Here is a 6,229-nt window from a genome sequence, read left to right as displayed (position 1 = left end):
AGGAAGGAGATAAAGGAGAAAAAGAAAAAGAAAGAAAAGAAAAGAAAAATGAGACAAGAGAAGAAAATCAAATAACAGAAAAAGACAAAAACAAGGAAAAATAAAAAAAAGAAAGGAAAAGAAAGGAAAAAAAGAAAGGAAAAGAAAGTGAAAAACAAAGGAAAAGAAAGGGAAAATAAAAGAGGTCTAGGAAAACATGATAAGGAAAGAAAAAGAGAGAAAAGAAGAGGAGGAAAAAGAAGGAAAGGGAAGGAAGGGAAGGGAAGGAAAGAAGGAAAAACCCAAAGGAGGGGAGGAAGGAGGAAATAAAGAAAGAATTTACAGTGTAGGGAAAGGAAAGGAGGAGGAGGAGGAGGTCATTGCTATCAGGAGTAAAATTTGGTTACATTAATGGATTTTTTTCTCCTCTCTCTCTCTCTCTCTCTCTCTCTCTCTCTCTCTCTCTCTCTCTCTCTCTCTCTCTCTCTCTCTCTCTCTCTCTCTCTCTCTCTTCCTCTCTCTTTTCTTCCTTCTTCCTTCCTCTCCTCTTTCTTCTTTTCTTCCTTCCTTTTTTCCTTTCCTTCTTTCTTCCTTTCCTTCATTCATATATCATCTTCCTTTTCTTCCTTCCTTTCTTCCTTCCTTTTTTCCTTCCTTTTTTCCTTCCTTCCTTCCTTCAAAATTTCCCCTTTTTCCTTCCTTTATCCAATTCCTTCTTTCTTCCTTTCCTTCATTCATATATCATCATCTTCCTTTTCTTCCTTTCTTCCTTCCTTCCTTCTTTCCTTCAAAATTTCCTCTTTTTCCTTCCTTTATCCAATTCCTTCTTTCTTCCTTTCCTTCATTCATATATCATCATCTTCCTTTTCTTCCTTTCTTCCTTCCTTCCTTCTTTCCTTCAAAATTTCCTCTTTTTCCTTCCTTTATTCAATTCCTTCTTTCTTCCTTTCCTTCATTCATATATCATCATCTTCCTTCCTTCCTTCCTTCTTTCCTTCCTTCTTTCCTTCAAAATTTCATCTTTTTCCTTCCTTTATCCAATTCCTTCTTTCTTCCTTTCCTTCATTCATATATCATCTTCCTTTTCTTCCTTCCTTCCTTCCTTCCTTTTTTCCTTCCTTCCTTTTTTCCTTCCTTCTTTCCTTCAAAATTTCCCCTTTTTCCTTCCTTTATCCAATTCCTTCTTTCTTCCTTTCCTTCATTCATATATCATCATCTTCCTTTCCTTCCTTTCTTCCTTCCTTCCTTTCTTCCTTCCTTCCTTCCTTCTTTCCTTCAAAATTTCCTCTTTTTCCTTCCTTTATTAAATTCCTTATCTCTTCCTTTCCTTCATTCATATATCATCATCTTTCTTCCTTCCTTCCTTTCTTCCTTCCTTCAAAATTTCCTCTTTTTCCTTCCTTTCTTCAATTCCTTATCTCTTTCTTTCCTTCATTCATATATCATTTTCCTTTTCTTCCTTCCTTCCTTCCTTCCTTCCTTCCTTCCTTCCTTCCTTCTTGACAGCAACAACTTCCGACTTCCCACGTACACGAGAAAGCCATTTAGTCAAGTGTTGTGGATGACACACACACACGCACACACACACACACACACACACACACACACACACACACACACACACACACACACACACACACACACACACACACCTGTCCCTTCACACCTATTCAATTACCTGTGCACCTCTCCTATCACCCCTCCTCCTCCTCCTCCTCCTCCTCCTCCTCCTTTCCTCCCCTCGCTTCCTCTCATTACATATAATCTTCTCCCCTCGTTCCTCTCTCCCCTCAAATTGCCAAAGAGGAGGAGGAGGAGGAGGAGATGATGATAGGCCGAATAAGAGGGAGAGAAAGAAAGAGGGAGGAAGAAAGGGAGACAAATAGATAAGGAAGGAGAAATAATGGAAGAAGAAGGGAGGAAGAATGGGAGGTATAGGAGAAGAATAGAAAGGAAAGGAGGAAAGAAAGGAGAGAAGAAGGGAGAAGGAGGAGGAGGAGTAGAAGAGGAAGAAGAGGAAGGAAACAAGGAATAGAAGAAGTAAGAAAGGAGAGGAGAGGAAAGAAGGAGGAGAAGGAGAGATGGAAAAGGGGAGAGAGGAGGAGGAGGAGGAGGAAGAGGAGGAGGACTGAGAAGATAAAGAGGAAAGAGAAAAACAAAGAGAAGAAGAAGAGAGGAAAAAGAAAATGAAGCAAAAAGATGATTGGAGAAAAGGAGAAGAGGGGGAGGAAAAGGGGGGGAGGAAAAGGGGGAGGAGGAAAAGGGGGAGGAAAGAAGAGGGGAGGAAAAGAGGGAGGAAAGGGCAGGAAATGTAGGTCGTTAAGAAGGGGTCGGAGAGTAGATCTGAACCTATTGAAGGGGAAAGGAGGGAGGGAGGGAGGGAACACACACACACACACACACACACACACACACACACACACACACACATGTATACCCCCCCCCCCACTCTACAACCCCTTCCTCCGTTCACACACAAGAAAGACAGACAAAAATAGCCCCCCCGCCCCCCACAAACAACAACAACAACAACTCTCTCTCTCTCTCTCTCTCTCTCTCTCTCTCTCTCTCTCTCTCTCTCTCTCTCTCTCTCTCTCTCTCTCTCTCTCTCTCTCTCTCTCTCTCTCTCTCTCTCTCTCTCATCGATATGTTCTTAAAAATTCATCAAAACATCAATTGCTTCTAAAAATAAATAATATATGACCAAAATTTGAACTCTAACAACAACAACAACAACAACAACAACAACACGTGTGAGAGGAGACTTCTTTTTTTAGGAGAAGCGAGTTGCGAGCTTTTTTTTATTATTGTTTCCTTTTTTTGTGTGCCCTTGAGCTGTCTCCTTTGTTGTAAAAAAAATAATTAAAAAGTCACACCTGTGTCCAAAAAATTAGTTACCTGTGGAAGCGAAGGTGAGCTCAGATCCATGATTAGGGGAAGTCGTGTAGTGCCTTTGTTCGTACCTGTCACCGTGGACTAATTAACTCACCTCACCTGTCTGTGTCTGTCTGTGTCTGTGTGTGTGTGTGTGTGTGTGTGTGTGTGTGTGTGTGTGTGTGTGTGTGTGTGTGTGTGTGTGTCTTTCTCCGTATCCTTCGTTCTTTTTTTTCATATTCTTTGTTTTTTTCCCCCTTTCTTCATTTTTTCTTTTCTTTCCTGTATTCATTGTTTACTTTTTTGTTGTTTTTTTATAATCTATGTTTGTTTTTCTTTCTTCCTTCCTTTTCTTTCTGCCTCTTTTTTCACTTTGTTTTTTCTTTCTTTCTTTCTTTCTTTCCTTCCTTCCTTCCTTCCTTCCTTCCTTCCTTCCTTCCTTCTTTCCTTCCTTTCTTTCTTTCTTTCTTTCCTTCCTCTCTTTTCTTCCTTTCCTTCTTCTCTTCCTTCCATCCTTTCTTTCTTTCTTTCTTTCTTTCTTTCTTTCTTCTTTCAGGGGTTGAGAAACTTGTCCTATTAAGACAGGCTGAAGCATTTAAATCTACACTCTCTAGAAAGGCGAAGGTTGCGAAGAGACTTGATCGAAGTCTATAAATGGATGAAGGGCTTTAATAAAGGGTAAGTCAATAAGATTTTGAGAGTGAAAGAGCCAGGTAGGACGCGTAGCAATGGTTTTAAGTTAGACAAATTCAGATTCAACAAAGACATAGGCAAGAATTGGTTCACCAACAGAGTGGTGGATGAATGGAACAGGCTTGGGAGCCATGTTGTGGGTGCCAATACCGTAGATACATTCAAGAAGAGGTTAGATAAAGCCATGGATGGTGGGGTAAGGTGGGGTTGAGTGTACAGGAGCTGCCTTGTATAGGCCAACCGGCCTCTTGCAGACTCCTTACGTTCTTATGTTCTTATGTTCTTCCTTCCTTTCTTTCTTTTTTCCTTTCCTTCCTTCCTTCCTTCCTTTCTTTTACTTTCTTTCTTTCTTTCTTTCTTTCTTCCTTCCTTCCTTCCTTGCATTCATTTTCTTCCTTTCTCCCCTCTCCTCCCCCTCTTCTCCTCTCCCCTCTTCCTTTCTTTCATCTCCTTCCTCTCTATATCTCTCCTAGTCTCCTTTCTCCTTCTCTTCATCCTCTTTTCACTTCTCCTCCTCCTCCTCCTCCTCCTCCTCCTCCTCCTCCTCGTATTAATTAATTATCACCACAACGAAAAAAGACTTGCTGTTCCTTTAATACCCTCTTTTTCCCCTCTTTTTCCCCTCTTCTTTTATTATCTCCCCTCGTATTCATCTCCATCCTTTTTTTTTCTCTCTCTCTCATCTCCTTCTCTCTCCCTCTCTCTCTCTCTCTCTCTCTCTCTCTCTCTCTCTCTCTCTCTCTCTCAACAATAAGGAAGGGTAGGAAGAGAGAGGTGAGGGGAATTTTTTTTAATATAATTTGGCACTTTCTTTAATATCTTTCAATCTCTTTTTCTTTCCGTTTCTTTATTTTCATTTTCTCTCTTTTTCTTTTTTACTTTCTTTCTCACAAGCAAGGATATCTATCTTGTTTTTATTCTTTCTGTCTTTTTATCAGGTTTTTTCTTTTTTTGGTTTCTCTTTTACACATATAATTATTTACTTTCTTATCTTTCCTTTTATCTTTCTTCCCTTTCTTTATCTTTCTCCTCTCTCTCTTCTCTCTTTCTTACTCTTTTGTTAATAATCTAAAGTGTTTTTCTTCTTATATTTTTATTTTCTTATTCAGTAGCCAAGATAATTTACTTTCTTTTCCTATCTTTCATTCTCTCTTTCTATATTCTATCTTTATCTTTTCTCTCTTTTTCTTCTCTTCCTTCTTTCAGTCTCTTCCTTTCTTCTCTCTTTCTCACAAGCAAGTCTTCCTTCTTCCCTTTCTTCCTTCCTGACGCAGCCACGCCCAGGAAGAGGAAGAGGAAGAGGAGGAGGAGGAGGAGGAGGAGGGAGAGAAATAGAGTTGGAGGAAGAAAGAATATGACAATGAGGGAGAGATGGAGGGAGGAAGGAAGGAAGGAGGATATAAAGAAGGGAGGAAGAGGAATGAAGGGAAGGAGGGAACGAATGAAAGGGAGGGAGGGAAAAAGGGAGGGAGAGAGAAGGGAGGAATGAGAAAAAGGAGGAAAAGAGGAAAAGATTGAGAATAATACAATAGGAAAAAGAATGAAAGAAAATTATTGAAGAAAGAAGGAAGGGAGAAGGAAGGAAAGTACTGAAGGAGAAAGAGAAGAGAAGAAATGGGAAATGAGGAAAAGGGATAAAAAAGAAGAAAATGAAAAAAAAAGAAAATGTGAATGAAAACAACTGGAAACGAAAGAGGGAAGAGATGAAAAGAAGGAAGAAAAAAAAGGAAGATAAGTGAAGAATAAACAAAAAAATGAAGAAAAAATTAAGATAAAAAGCAAAAAACGAATAAATAAAGAAAAGGAGAAGGAAAAACGGAGTAAAGAAGGAAGAAAAAAATGAAGAAAAGAGACGAAGAAATAAAAGATGAAGAAGAAAAAATGAAGAAAAAAAGCAAAACACGAATAAAATAAAGAAAAAGAGAAAGAAAACCGAAGGAAAGAAGGAAGAAAAGAAAGACCCCCCCTCTCTCTCTCTCTCTCTCTCTCTCTCTCTCTCTCTCTCTCTCTCTCTCTCTCTCTCTCTCTCTCTCTCTCTCTCTCTCTCTCTCTCTCTCTTAATGGCGTCTCCCCCTGAAGGATTTGACTGCATCCTTCCCCTTCCTAAGACTTACTGGAGTCCTTCACAATAGGATCCCTGCAGGAGTCAAACGCAGGACGCCTCGAGGGGTCCTGCAGGGGCTTTGACATCACGGGGAAGGACCTGCGAAATGGATAATCATTTGGGGGTATCCTTGGGTTCGAATCCTGCTGACTGCCTCTAAATGTGTAATCGAATATGTGTGTGTGTGTGTGTGTGTGTGTGTGTGTGTGTGTGTGTGTGTGTGTGTGTGTGTGTGTGTGTGTGTGTGTGTGTGTGTGTGTGTGTTATTTTTTTTTTCCCCTGTCTGTCTGTCTCTTTGTCTGTCTATCTATCTATCTTTCTCTCACTTTCTCTTTCTTTTCTCTTTTTTTCCTTTCCTTTTTATCTATATCTGTTTCTTTTCTTTTTTTCTTTCTATCTTTCTATCTATCTATCTATTTGTCTTTTCTCTATTTCATTCTTTCTTTCGTCGTTTTTATCTCGCTTTTTTCTGTTTTTTTAAGTCTGTATTTCTGTTTTTTTAACGTATGTATGTATGTATGTATGTACCGGTATGTATGCATGTATGTATGTATGTATGTATGTATGTATGTGTCTCTC

Source organism: Eriocheir sinensis, chromosome 44, assembly GCF_024679095.1.
Source record: "Eriocheir sinensis breed Jianghai 21 chromosome 44, ASM2467909v1, whole genome shotgun sequence".
Classification (NCBI taxonomy): Eukaryota; Metazoa; Arthropoda; class Malacostraca; order Decapoda; family Varunidae; genus Eriocheir; species Eriocheir sinensis.
The sequence above is the reverse complement of the archived record's forward strand: the minus strand, read 5'-3'. Positions refer to the sequence as shown.